Source organism: Hibiscus syriacus, unplaced genomic scaffold (genome assembly GCF_006381635.1).
Source record: "Hibiscus syriacus cultivar Baekdansim isolate YM2019G1 unplaced genomic scaffold, ASM638163v2 tig00111996_pilon, whole genome shotgun sequence".
Lineage (NCBI taxonomy): Eukaryota > Viridiplantae > Streptophyta > Magnoliopsida > Malvales > Malvaceae > Hibiscus > Hibiscus syriacus.
Window position 1 is genome coordinate 2,670,744 of NW_024063233.1, and position 13,298 is coordinate 2,684,041.

The window sequence follows — 13,298 nt, forward strand, 5'->3', positions numbered from 1 at the left end:
GCATACTCTAACATAAACATGATGAATTAAATGGAGGAATTGAAGAGATAGAAGTCCTTTCCAAGCATTGTGATGATTCAAAGAATAAAGAAAAGGGAACAAGTTGGTTCTTGAAGGGATATGTCTCTCTTGTTCAAAGGATATGTGATGGTTCCCAAACATTGTGTCCTCACATCAAAGGATGTGAAGATACCAGAATTGAAGCCAAGAAGTTGAACATTTCGTGTAAAACACCTATTGCAGGAAAGTATAAGGATTCAACTTTCCTACATCAAGAAAATCTTTAATGAGAAACTACTTCAATTTGAGGACAAATCGCCTAAAAGAATGGGAGGATGATACGATCCAAACTAGCTCCAACTTTCTCTATGACTTGATCACACCAAGGTTATTCTTCAAAGCTGATTCTAAGAGAGTTCTTCCTTTATCCTTTATTATCTTCTATATGCATCATTTAATGTTATAAGCATGCTTTTTCTCCTTAAACTATGATTGAATAATCATATGTTATCATTCACTTGCATACTACATGATTTTCATATATAACATATGTTTCCACTTCTTTAGTTTGATTTATATTATGTTTTAGATTCATTTATGATGTTTTCATATTATTTATATATCATGGCAGCATGTATTCATTCATTTATTAACTCATGTTACATTAGTTCACTATCTTTACATCCATGTTTCTTTAGCTCATTTACATGTATGCATCTCTTTTCTAGCTCATATATGTTTTCTTAAAGCTCATGAATATCCTATGCCTTCTATTTAGCTTATATACATGTTATGTTAGCTTCTAGACGATCATTCATAGCTTGTATCACTCAAACACCTCACGACATCATGCATTTTACCTTAAATGAGCTCACACATTGCTTACTTGATTTGTTTGTTAATTCCTATAGGTGAAACACAAAGTAAGGAATATTATGGTGGCTTGGTTAGCTAAAAAGATAAGCATAGCAGCTCATACTAGGTCATGAACGTTATAGTAGCTCATTTCATCACTTAAGGAGCTTCAACATAGCTGGATGAGCTAGCATGTAACTGAACTTAGCTGGAGGAGAGCTTTGGACCAAATTGCTAAAAAGTGGACAAAAGGCAGCTGGAAGTAGATGGGAGAGTAGTTGAGGAGCTGAGAAGACCAAAGCTAACTAGCTTGAGTAAAGTATTTTAGGACCTACTAAGAGGACTAGAGAAAAAAGGCACATGAGAATGTGAACACAGAAGAGGACAAAGAAAAACCCATAACAAGTCCTGAGTGTAAACACGAGTGTTGAGTGACAATTTTCTTTCTTTGGAGTGTCTAAGAGAGGTTTTGTGAGAGTATGATTGGTAAGGTCCTTTTTCACATTTTAATTTTTTTTACTAACAATGTTTCTTGATCTTTCATCTTCCCAAGGAATTGAGTACAATCAGCAAAGAGAGAATACATTTCATACTCGTTACCACGTAAATGGTAAAGTATTTCTCGTAGCCATTGATGGTGGATGTTGTGCAAACCTTGCTAGCACATATATGGTAGAAAAGATGGGGCTTACAACGATCAAACATTCCAGCCCATATGAATTGCAATGGTTGAATAAAGAAGAAGAGTTAAAGATAACTGAACAAGTACTTGCACCATTCTCAATCGAAAGGTACAAAGATGAAGTCTTGTGTGATGTTGTTCCCATGAATTCAAGTCATCTTCTTTTCGATCGAACTTGGAAATTTGATAAACGAGCAATGCATAATGGCTTCACTAATCACTTCTCATTCATCCATAATGAAAAGAATATCACCTTTGTGCCAATGTTTCCAAATCAAGTGCATGAAGACCAAACTCAACTGAAGAAAAACATTGAATCCATGAAGAATCAAACAAAAAAGAGTGCCATGGAAGAAGATTTGCATGAGAAAAAAATAAAAGTGGAGCAAGTTGAAAATGAGAAAACGGATGTGAAAAAAATTGCAGTTGAAAATAAGAGAGATGAAAAGATTGAATTTGGCAAAAAGGAGAAAGTGAGCATAGAAAAGAAAATGAGAGTGAATTTTTTATCTAACCCTACTATTTTTCTTATCCTTTCTTTTGTTTTACAGGGTAATCCAAGAGACATGTCACTTCAAGTTGAAGATTCAAGAAACATATCTTTTGAAGAACTGATAGTTGTGACCTTTAGTGATCCACAAGACACGTCCTTTGACGTTCAAACAATTATGCCACTTGAAGTTCAAAAAGATGTATCACTTGAGGTGCCAAGAGCTGGGATCAATGATACTCCAAGTACATTGCACATATTGAAGGGAATTGAGCAACCAATGGAGTTTCCATCTTTAAGCAACCAACGCCCATTAAAAATCCACCCTGGTTTGCTATTTTCATTCATCTTGTTAATAGTTTTTCTTTTACTAACTTTGATTTGTTTTGCAGCAACTTGTTTCATTCCAATGGTGAAATCCTACCAACCTTAAAGGCAATCATTTAGAGATGCACAAAGGTGAAAAGACATGATGATCGGCAACAAGGAGTCATTCAAAGAACAATTATCTTCACCAAGTGACATGATGACTCCGACCAGGAGACAAACCTTTTCACCAATAAGCATGATGAATTAAAGGGAGGAATTTAAGAGATAGAAGTCCTTTCTAAGCATTGTAATGATTCAAAGAATAAATAAAAATGAACAAGTTGGTTCGTGAAAGAATATGTCTCTCCCGTTCAAATGAAATGTGATGGTTCCCAAACATTGTGTCCTCCCATCAATGAAGTTACCATAATTGAAGCGAAGAAGTTGAACATTTCGTGTAAAGCATCTATTGGAGGAAAGTATAAGGATTCAATCTTTCCTACATCAAGAAGGTTTTTAATGAGAAACTACTTCGATTTGAGGACAAATAGCCTAAAAAAAGGGGAGAATGGTACGATCCAAACTAGCTTCAACTTTCTCCATGACTTGATTACACCAAGTATGTTATTCAAAGTTGATTCTAAGGGAGTTCTTCCTTTTTTTACCCTTTATTATCTTCTATATGCATCATATAATGTTATAAGAATGCTTTTGCTCCTTGAATTATGCTTGAATAATCATATGTTATCATTCACTTTCATACTATATGATTTTCATGCAAAACATATGTTTCCACATCTTTACTAAGATTTATATTATGTTTTAGATTTATTTATGATGTTTACATATCATTTATATATCATGGCAGCATGTATTCATTCATTCATTAGCTCAAGTTATGTTTACACTAGATCACTAGCTTTACATCCATGTTTCTTTAGCTCATTTGCATGTATGCATCTCTTTTATTGCTCATATATGTTTTCTTAAAGTTCATGAATGTCATATTCCTTATATTTAGCTTATATACATGTTATTTTAGCTTCTAGACGATCATTCATAGCTCGTATCACTCAAATACCTCACGACAGCATGCATTTTACCTTAAATGAGCTCACACATTGCTTACTTGATTTTTTTGTTAATTCCTATTGGTGAAACACAAAGCAAGGCATATTATGGTGGCTTGGTTAGCTAGAAGGACAAGCATAACATCTCACACTTGGTCATGAACGTTATGGAAGCTCATTTCACCACTTAAGGAGCTTCAACTTAGTTGGATGAGCTAGCATGTAGCTGAACTTAGCTGGAGGAGAGCTTTGGACCGAATTGCTAAAAAGTGGACAAAAGGTAAATGGAAGTAACTGGGATCGTAGCTGGGGAGCTGAGAAGACCAAAGCTAACTAGCTTGAGTTTATCAAGCTATAACTCACCTATTTAGCTACCAAGACACTCACCTAACTTACCTTAAATCTAGTTTATATCTAGGCTACCCATGGACATCAAGACATCATCTTATGGTTGCAAGCTCACCAAAGAATTTCAAGAAGACCCATGTACAGTCAAGTAGGCTACCATGTGCATCATTCAAGCATGTGCACTCCATGTGACATCATATAGGCGCCAAAACACCAAGGGATGCTTCCTATCGGCCAAAGACTCATTCCACTTCATTTTGGCGCCAAGTAACTTCCGAATGCATTCAAAACATCTTTAGGGCCAAACCAACACCTTACTATTCAGCCAAGAGAATGTATTTTCATTAAAGTCATGTATTTTCATTAACAAATCATGTATTTTCAAAGGTATTTCAACCTTAGCCGAACCATCATGTATCCATTCGGCCTAAACCCTTTGAAAACTATAAATAGGTCATTAGTTTTTCATTTAAAAACAATCATTTTTGCTTGAAATTAATTTATTGTGTGGTTATCCTCTTTACAAGTTCTTTTGAACTTTTATCGACTTGTCAAGAGACATAGGTGCTTGTGGTGTCAATCTCTTCTATTTCTATTGATACTTGTGGTTCATATCTCCATTATAGATAGAGGGTCCAAGTTTGATTCTACCACTCCTTAAATTAACTTGTAAGTCTGGGTCTTTGCTCTCTTATAACATTGGTGTTTCCTTAATCTATTTAAGATAATATTCTACCATTTTCCCTTGTTTCTTAAGCCCAAACCATTTCCATTTCAACAATACATCCGCAGCCACTCATATATCTAAAATCAACATACCATTAACACCTTTCATTTACCTCCAAGCCTTCAATTTGTAGCTCATATTCTTGCAGGTGCTTGCTCTCCACTAGATCCATAATCTAGGGCAGATCAGCCTATATCAATACCCCCATGGAGTCGTGGACATAAAAAACTTGGATGATGATACCATTTTCAAGATAAATGGCCAACAGTTGAAGGCATACATTGAAACTCCCATCTTGGGTGACAAGTCGACACTCTAGCTGCAGGATGCTTGAGCTTGTATCTCTAACCTTTTGAAATTGCTAAAACATTTTTTGTTTGCTACTATTTCATAAATAACACGTGCATTTTTATTTTTTTATTTAGTTATTTTTGTTTAAGTGGTTTTTATTATTTTTCATATTTCTTTTATGGCATTATTTTATTCCATTCAAGATAGGTGGTTGCTGAGGGGGCAAGAACAAAAAGAAGGAAAAAAACCCTACTTTTAAGGTTTTGGGTGGCTAGGACGACATTTATGGACACGAAAAAGGATAAAAGAGCTGAAGATATTTTTATAAAAGAGCTAGTTGTCCAGCCCACATCTGATTCTTGCTGCCAACCACCTAGGAGGGGACCACTCAAAATTTTGTACAGTGTTTCACGTGAGAGGAATGTTACATAGGTTACTAAGGGAATTTTGGAATAAAACCCTAGGATATCCCCTTAGTATAAGTAGAAGACGATGCCACAAAAGAGGAGAAATTCTTTTTGGGAAAAAAATGTGAGCTAAAGAAGAGTGAAGGGCGTCTATAAGCTTCCATTTTTCTTTCCCTTTTTATCTTTTTAGTGGTGCCTCCATTTTCAAGCTCAAGGGGAGTGGTGAGCTATGTGTTTGAGAGAAGCTAGTATCGTTAAGGTGGTTTACAGTGGCCATAGGGGGGTCACGATAACACACATTGGGAGTTTTCCTTCACCTTTGTGCTTTTGTTTTCACTTATCTTTTGTGGGTTATTATGGAACAAATGATTTCTTTGGATGAATCGTACCCTACCATGAACTAAACCTTGTTTGGTGGGGGTTATATATATGGATGATTAAGTTGTTGTTTCAATGAATGGTTTAAGTTTTTATGTTTATTATTTGTTTTTCTCATTGTATTTATTTACTTAGGATTGTAAGAGCATAAAATAATAGTCATTTCTTAAGTTTGATGCCTAGTATTCGAGAGGGCAAGGTGAAGATCAACGTGAGCAATGGATTTTAGCTACTAACTAAGACCTAATCCACCTTAGAGATAAGGATATGATTTCAATGACTAAAAGGAGTAGGCTTAATCGATATGAATTTTGCTACAATTCACGATGAGAGGTATTTCTGTGGCATTTTTATCTATCAGGTTCCATACTAGAGATAGCTTGGGAACACTTTTAGCAAACTTTGTCGAGCAAATAGGTCATATAAGATTAAACCACTCTATAAGACACATATTAGGATTCCTTAGTAACCCTACCAATCATTCTCATTACTGCTTATTTACGTGAGGATTGTCAAGTTATCTTATTCATTCCCAAATTCTCAATTGTTTTTTTCTTAGCGTTTTTAATTTATTACACTACATACATCTCAATTTGTCATAGCATTTCCACTGCTGCATTTCCACACCACCATTGAAATTTCATCTGCATGCATTTCATCTTGCCATGGCATTATCATTTGTTCATAACATTACACTGACTTTACTTGGATAATTTAGATTGGTTCTTTAACTTAACTCGTAATTTCCTCAAATCCATATGGAGATGATGTTAGAGTATGCCCAAAGATCAATCATAAGATGATTGTAATGATGCATTTTATTTATCGATTTTATTGAATAAAGGCATTGCCACTATTATTCTCAGTTATATATATGTGTTTAACATAAACTGGAAGATAATAAAGTCCATATAATAACATAATTATTGTTATTAGAAGATCCTTAGTTAAGTATTATGATGGGCATGGACAATAATAATACGCTTAAGACTAACATGTTATTGATTGATGACAACGAGTTGTCATTGACATAGAAATGTCAGAATTAAAACATAATTATATTATTAGAGAACAATGTATTAGATTGACCCACCATGAACACATGTCTTGGATTATTTTGTGACAGTCATAACATGTTCATGGTGATGACTATATGTATGATCCTCAGACTTGAGATCAATGTTATCCCAACATATATTGTTGTATGTTTTGATGCAGTTAAACATGCTCTGTAACTTGTTGCTCTACAAAGACTGTTATTGAATATATCTTGATATATGTAGTGGTTGTGTATGATTAAGATAGAATTTGTCCTTCCTACATAATATGAAATATATCACATTCCACTTGATTGAGTGAGACTAGAAATGCATGGCCATGCTCGAATAAGTTGATATGAGATATCACAAATTATTCGTTAATTAAAGTCTACTCTATACATCAAGAAACAAAGATGGGATATATAAGTGTGACTATTCCAAGACTTGTGTCTATTCTAGATATAAAGGACAAAAGGATGAAACACATAAAAGAGTTAATCACAAAGATGATATGTCGAATCATATTTTCTTGTAACTTAGATGACAATGATATATTGCTAGATGTCACTCATTGTATGTAATATTAAAATTGTTCTAATAATTACTGCTAACGTTACAAGAACCTACAGGGTCACACCCTAGGATTGAAATGAGCAAAGATGTACAATTTGTTGTACGTTACTAAAATATGTCTAGAGTTAATATTTGTATACTTGATATACATATGTTTTAATTATCCCAAATATTTTATTTGAATTAATTAAATAAATATTTACTTAATTCGAAATAATAAAATCCCTAACATGTTAAGGTAACTTGGATATAAAAAGAGGTGTGAGGTCTAACAACCATTTTACATCATCTTCAGCCGTTTTTCTCAAAACAGTTTTGGGAAAAGCAAATATTACTCTCAATCGGGTGAACTGAGTAGAGGCTAAGACGTGGTTTCGTGGAGATTTAAGATTCGAACTGATCGTCTCCACCATTAGTCGTTGTTGTCCTTGCTATTTTTCAATGAACCCACAATAAGTATTTGCATCATTTCCTCATGATTTCATTTTATCGTACTTGGATCGCTGGTGAGACCATCAAATTTTCGTTTCCGCTGCGCCATGGGGTGAGTCGACGGTCCCAACAGATGATACTCACTCACTCTATATTACTTGTTCGATTGTGTATACTTACACATGTTTTCGCTTAATTTATAGCACTCACAAGCGCGAACAAGAACCCAGTCTTTCCATCACAAACAGGGCACCTAGACTCACCATTGATTTCGACGGACGACCACCGGTGTTACCAACTAAGGCGAGGCTAGGGTTTTCAATGCAGCTAGGGTTTTTCATTTATTATCAATTCATTTTAACATGTTATTTTATATTATCTTAATATTTAATTGGTGTTACACATATTTAAATAATATTATAAAGTTTTATTAATATTATGTTTATGTTATCTCTATAAATATATTAGCTAAATATTAGCTCATCATATAAATTTAATTCAAATTTGAATTTTTTACGAGAGTTTGACTTGTAAGCTTATAAAAATGAAGTTGTCACGAGTTAAACGAATTCGTTTTTGTTAAAGCTTCAAATTTTGAGATTTATTTATTTTTACGTTTTCCAATAATTGGAAAAAATTATTATTTGCTATTCGCACTTATTGAAAAGCTCATTTGATGGTTAGTTATCGTCTCTAATGTTTTTAAAATAATTGAAATATTTTTTAAAGGAAAGATAATAATATTATTTAACCAAAAACAGTATCAGAAATAACAATTGAGTTTATAACATCTGGGCACTCAGACTCAAAATATAAAGATGACGCTAAAAAAGTTGCATACTAAGCGAGTGTATGAGCAGATGTATTTGTCGAGCTTCAAATATAGACAAGTGAAACATCAGACATGGGCGTTGGAGTCCAGCAAACGTTGAGCCTGAATATGCGACATTGAAGAAACTGTCTCACAAGGTTTAAGGAATTTAAAATTATTTTAAATCACTACTAAATCAATTTAAAGTCTTATTCTATACTATGATAAAAATAAATAAAATATATTTATTTATGTAAACATATATTTTAAATGCTATTTAATATATTAATTATATTAATAATAAATTCAATATATATTTTATAAATATTAAATAGTGCTATGGGAATAACTTTTTGAATTTTTTATGCAAATTTAATATTAAAAGTTTAAACCATTAAAAAGTATATAGTAATGTACACAAATAGTCCCCGACTATAAGGTGATGCTTTGTTGAATTTCCGATTATAATATGTTGCTTTGTTGAGTCCCTTAACTATTAAAAGTTACAAAATGATCACATGAGCATGCATATGTTCCAAACTCGTCCTTTTCCGTTAAAATTGACGATAATCTGAGCTGAGCGTTAACATACTAACTATGATATGATAAAAATATGATTCTAGAATCTCAAACGACTATCATATCTCAATCATCATGTTAATGCCCATCTCAGACAATCGTATTTTGTTTTTACAGAAAATGACGAATTTGGAACATATGAATAATTAGATGATCATTTTGTAATTTTTAATAGTCGGTGGACTCAACAAAATAATACCTTATAGTCGGAGGACCATTTCATAACATTTATAGTCGAATGATTTAATAAAGTAATACCATATAGTCAGGGACCATTTGTGTACTTTACCCAAAAATATATTGTAAAGATAATTTAATATCAAATAATCTCATTTTCTCGTACCAAAAACTATAATATTAAGTTCTTATCAAATAAATTAAACAAATAATTAATATTTTCAAGAATATAACAAATAATATTACATTATAAATAATAGGGTAAATTACACCGTTACTTATTGAAATATACTCTCTCTCCTATTTTCCTCACCCAACTTTCAATTTGATCAATTTGCTCACTAAACTTTACAATCGAATCATTTTGCTCGCTCGATTGTTTTCTCTCTAACAGCTAACGACGTGACATTTTTTATTATTGTTTAATATAAAATAATAAAATAAAAACAGAAGGTTGCCATGCCACTGTCGACCAACCACCGTCGATTGTCGTAGATGGTGGTTGTTCAGTCCTAAAATTAAAAGTTCAATGAGCAAATTGATCAAATTGAAAGTTGAGTGAAAAAAATATGAGAAAGAATAAAATTTAGTGAGAAACAATGTAATGTACCCTAAATAATTAAATATCTCATCCTTAAAAATAATTTTACATTTTCTAAACCAAATTACCCATAAGATAACCCCCTAATACTATTTCAATTTGTCCGATCCAAATTGGTTAAAACAAAATTGGGCTAATATTCTCTAGTGGCTCATTCTAAAGGCAAGAGCTAAACGACGTCGTGTGTTGGCTAAAGCCTAAATGCGCATCTTCTCCTCGCAGTTTATTCTCGTTCCTGGAGAATCTTGAAAACTCTTTTTCTTCCTCTTCCTCTTTCCCTCTCGTAATTTAACATCGGAAAATTCCATATTCAATTGAAAACGATTTGGTTCTTTTTTATTCATTGCAGCGATGAACTTTATTCCTTGGAGAATTTCCTTATATTGTCATAAATGGTTAGCCTAATTACCCGCCATTTTAATATATATTGATTTCTTTCTTCCAGGATTGTTCGATTTCTTCTTCTTCTTCTTCTTTTTTACTGTAGATACGAGTTTCATCAAAGACATAATCGACTCTTTAAACTCAATCATCTCCACTGATACCTCAGCATATGAATCTACGCCAAACCCTTGTTCTTCCACGTGCCAAAACATGGAGGGAATATCTGGAAACGAACGCACCTCGTATAAACTCAAAGGATACTTCGATTTGGCCAAAGGCGAGATCGACAAAGCGGTTCGAGCGGAAGAATGGGGTTTAGTAGACGATGCCGTGGTTCACTATAAAAACGCACAGCGAATTCTGGTCGAGGCTAGCTCAACTCCCACACCTTCGTATATCAGCTCTAGGTATTTCGATAATTCGCTTTGCATTTCTTTTTAGATTTCATTAAAATGAATTCTGATTCCTCAATTTTTGTGGTAGTGAACTAGAAAAGGTGAAATCATATAGGCAAAAATATCGAAATGGCAGGGGCAAGTATCTGAGAGACTACTTGTTTTAAGTCGCCGATTAGGTCTTTAATATTTTACATTTTAATTCATTTTAAAATAATTGAAAAGCTTATACTCATTTCATTTAATTTTATTTCATGTTTTTAACTTATTTCAGGAGGCGCGTCCGTGAACAAGGTACGGTTTTCTCATTCAAATACTTGAACGTATGTTCTATAAATGTAAACTTAAATATGTTCATTAGATGGCAACTGGTTAATCCACATTGTTATTCTACCATTTTTAAATTGGAAATTTATGCGGTTGTTAGTTTTATGATTATTATTTTCTTGTTTTCCCTTTTTTTATTATATAATATTATAAAATATTTGCAGAACACCTTAACTCATGCACAAACTGCCTGCAGTTTCACCAAGAGAATCAAATTCTAGGAGAGAGGTATTACAAAAGTCTCCTCGTAACCTGGTGGTGAGAAACCAGATTGATAGAGTTGGAAGTTCGAAATCTGCACAAGAACCTGCTAATGGTTATATGAGTGTTGAAATGATTAATACAGCGATAGTTGATCGGAGCCCTGCTGTTAAATGGGACGATGTTGGTAAGATACTTGACATGTTTTTCTCTTGTTGGTTTTTCTTTTTAGTGATTGCATTGTAATTATGAACTTCTCTTATTATTTGCAGCTGGCCTTGAAAAGGCTAAACAAGCATTAATGGAAATGGTTATTCTTCCGACTTGAAAGCCAGACTTGTTTACTGGACTTAGAAGGCCAGCTAGAGGTTGAATCTTACTAGATCATCGCATTCATGAAGAAAAGTTTTCAGTGCTTAAGGAATTTATTTATTGAACATTACTTCTGTACTTTGGTTTCTAGGTTTTCTTCTTTTTGGTCCACCTCGTAATGGGAAGACCATTCTTGCCAAAGCATTTACATCTGAATCACAGGCAACATTCTTCAATGTTTCTGCATCCTCTCTAACGTTTAAATGGGTTTGTCTCTGTCCTTGCTATTATACTATTTTCTTACTTCTAAAAGAAGTTAAGTATTTAATGTGTTCTCCAATCTTCTTTCCTTACCCCTATGGTCCTCATGATTATGGTCTTTATAATCAATCAGGTAGGAGAGGGTGAAAAGCTTGTCCGGACTTTCTTCATGGTCGCCATATCCAAACAGCCATCTGTTATTTTCATGGATGAAGTATATAATTCTCTCCCAGAACTCATTCGATATAGTTTTCTATCCCTTAAAATTATTTTCTATCATCATATTTTGAAACTGCTTCAAGATTGCACTTTTTGCCGCTTTGTTGCTCCTTGTATCTTCTGTTACTGCCTTCAAATTGCTGAGCAGTGTAAGAGAAATTTGATTTAAGATTAATTTGTTAATCTTACTAGGTCGGATTTATTGCTGGTTGCATGGATATGTATTCTATTGCTTTTTTAAGAATATGTGTGATAATAAACATCCATGATCTGTAGGTAAAGCATAGCTTTCTGAACATCTTGCATTTAGTATGCTGAAAGCCTGAACTGAAGATGAACTTGATGTATTTGGTGTCATGCTCTAATTAAACAAGTTTAAAACGAAACGCAGTGAAAACTGGAAATGGAAAAGTAAAACATAATATAACAAATAGATGAAAAGAATCCTTTGGGATCATACTTGTAAATTTTTAATGTGATTATGCAATTTTATAAGTCCTCAGTGTGCATTATTTGCAGTATGGTCATTCCAATCTGAGTTGCTCTACCGCATACTCAAAAAAGCAATTATGATTTAGTCTGTTTAGACGTAATGTTGCTTCTGACCATTTGTCAGTTTCAGTATTTCCAACTCATTCTATATCTATTTTGATATTTGCAGAAGTGAAATTTATCTTTTTTAGGCGTAATGTTGCTTTTGGTGATCTTTTTTACTGCAATTAACCTGGGATTAAGATTCAAATATATTTGTCATGAAAATATGATGGGTTTAGATTTGGTTTATTTTTCTCAAGTGTTTGGTTGTTAATCATCTGCTTTACTCTTCGGCATTGACTGCTAAACAATAGCAGCATAAAGGTGTCCTTACAGACTATAGATGATTGATATTTTAAAGCTGACCAATACTTCATATTTCAGGTAAGACCTCTTAAGATATGGAGACTTTCAGAAGGCAATGTCAGTTATTAGGCCTAGTTTAAACAAAAGCAAATGGGAAGAACTTGAACTGTGGAATCAAGAGTTTGGATCTAATTGAAATCTGTTTGCCACCGGGCAGTGATATTTAGCATTATTACCTTTGTCTGTTGAATGAACAGCTTAAGCAAAGGACGAAAAGCAACTCGTAGCACCGCCTGCGCCAAACCAGTTGTGTAATTATTAAGAAGCCAAAGCCCCAGCACCGGTCAAGGATGTATTTTATTTTGGGGTAATGATTCTCTGACGACGTGTCATTATAAAAGTATTCTTCGATGATGTATTTTTAAAGAAAAGAGCATATTATTGTGCTGGGAAATTAACAATCTTCTTTTCCTTGATTCAAGGGTTATATAAATAAACATGAAACGTTGATTTCAAAGTTTCTTCCTGCTTTGACTGAAATCAATTACATAAAATTGGACACTGGTCTAGCTAAATACTTAACCCTAGC

General features: G+C 33.4%; 1 pseudogene; it reads left to right on the top strand.

Moving 5' to 3' along the window:
- Positions 1–1,734: 1,734 nt before the first annotated feature.
- Positions 1,735–13,044, top strand: LOC120173998 (annotated as a pseudogene).
- Positions 13,045–13,298: the final 254 nt, after the last annotated feature.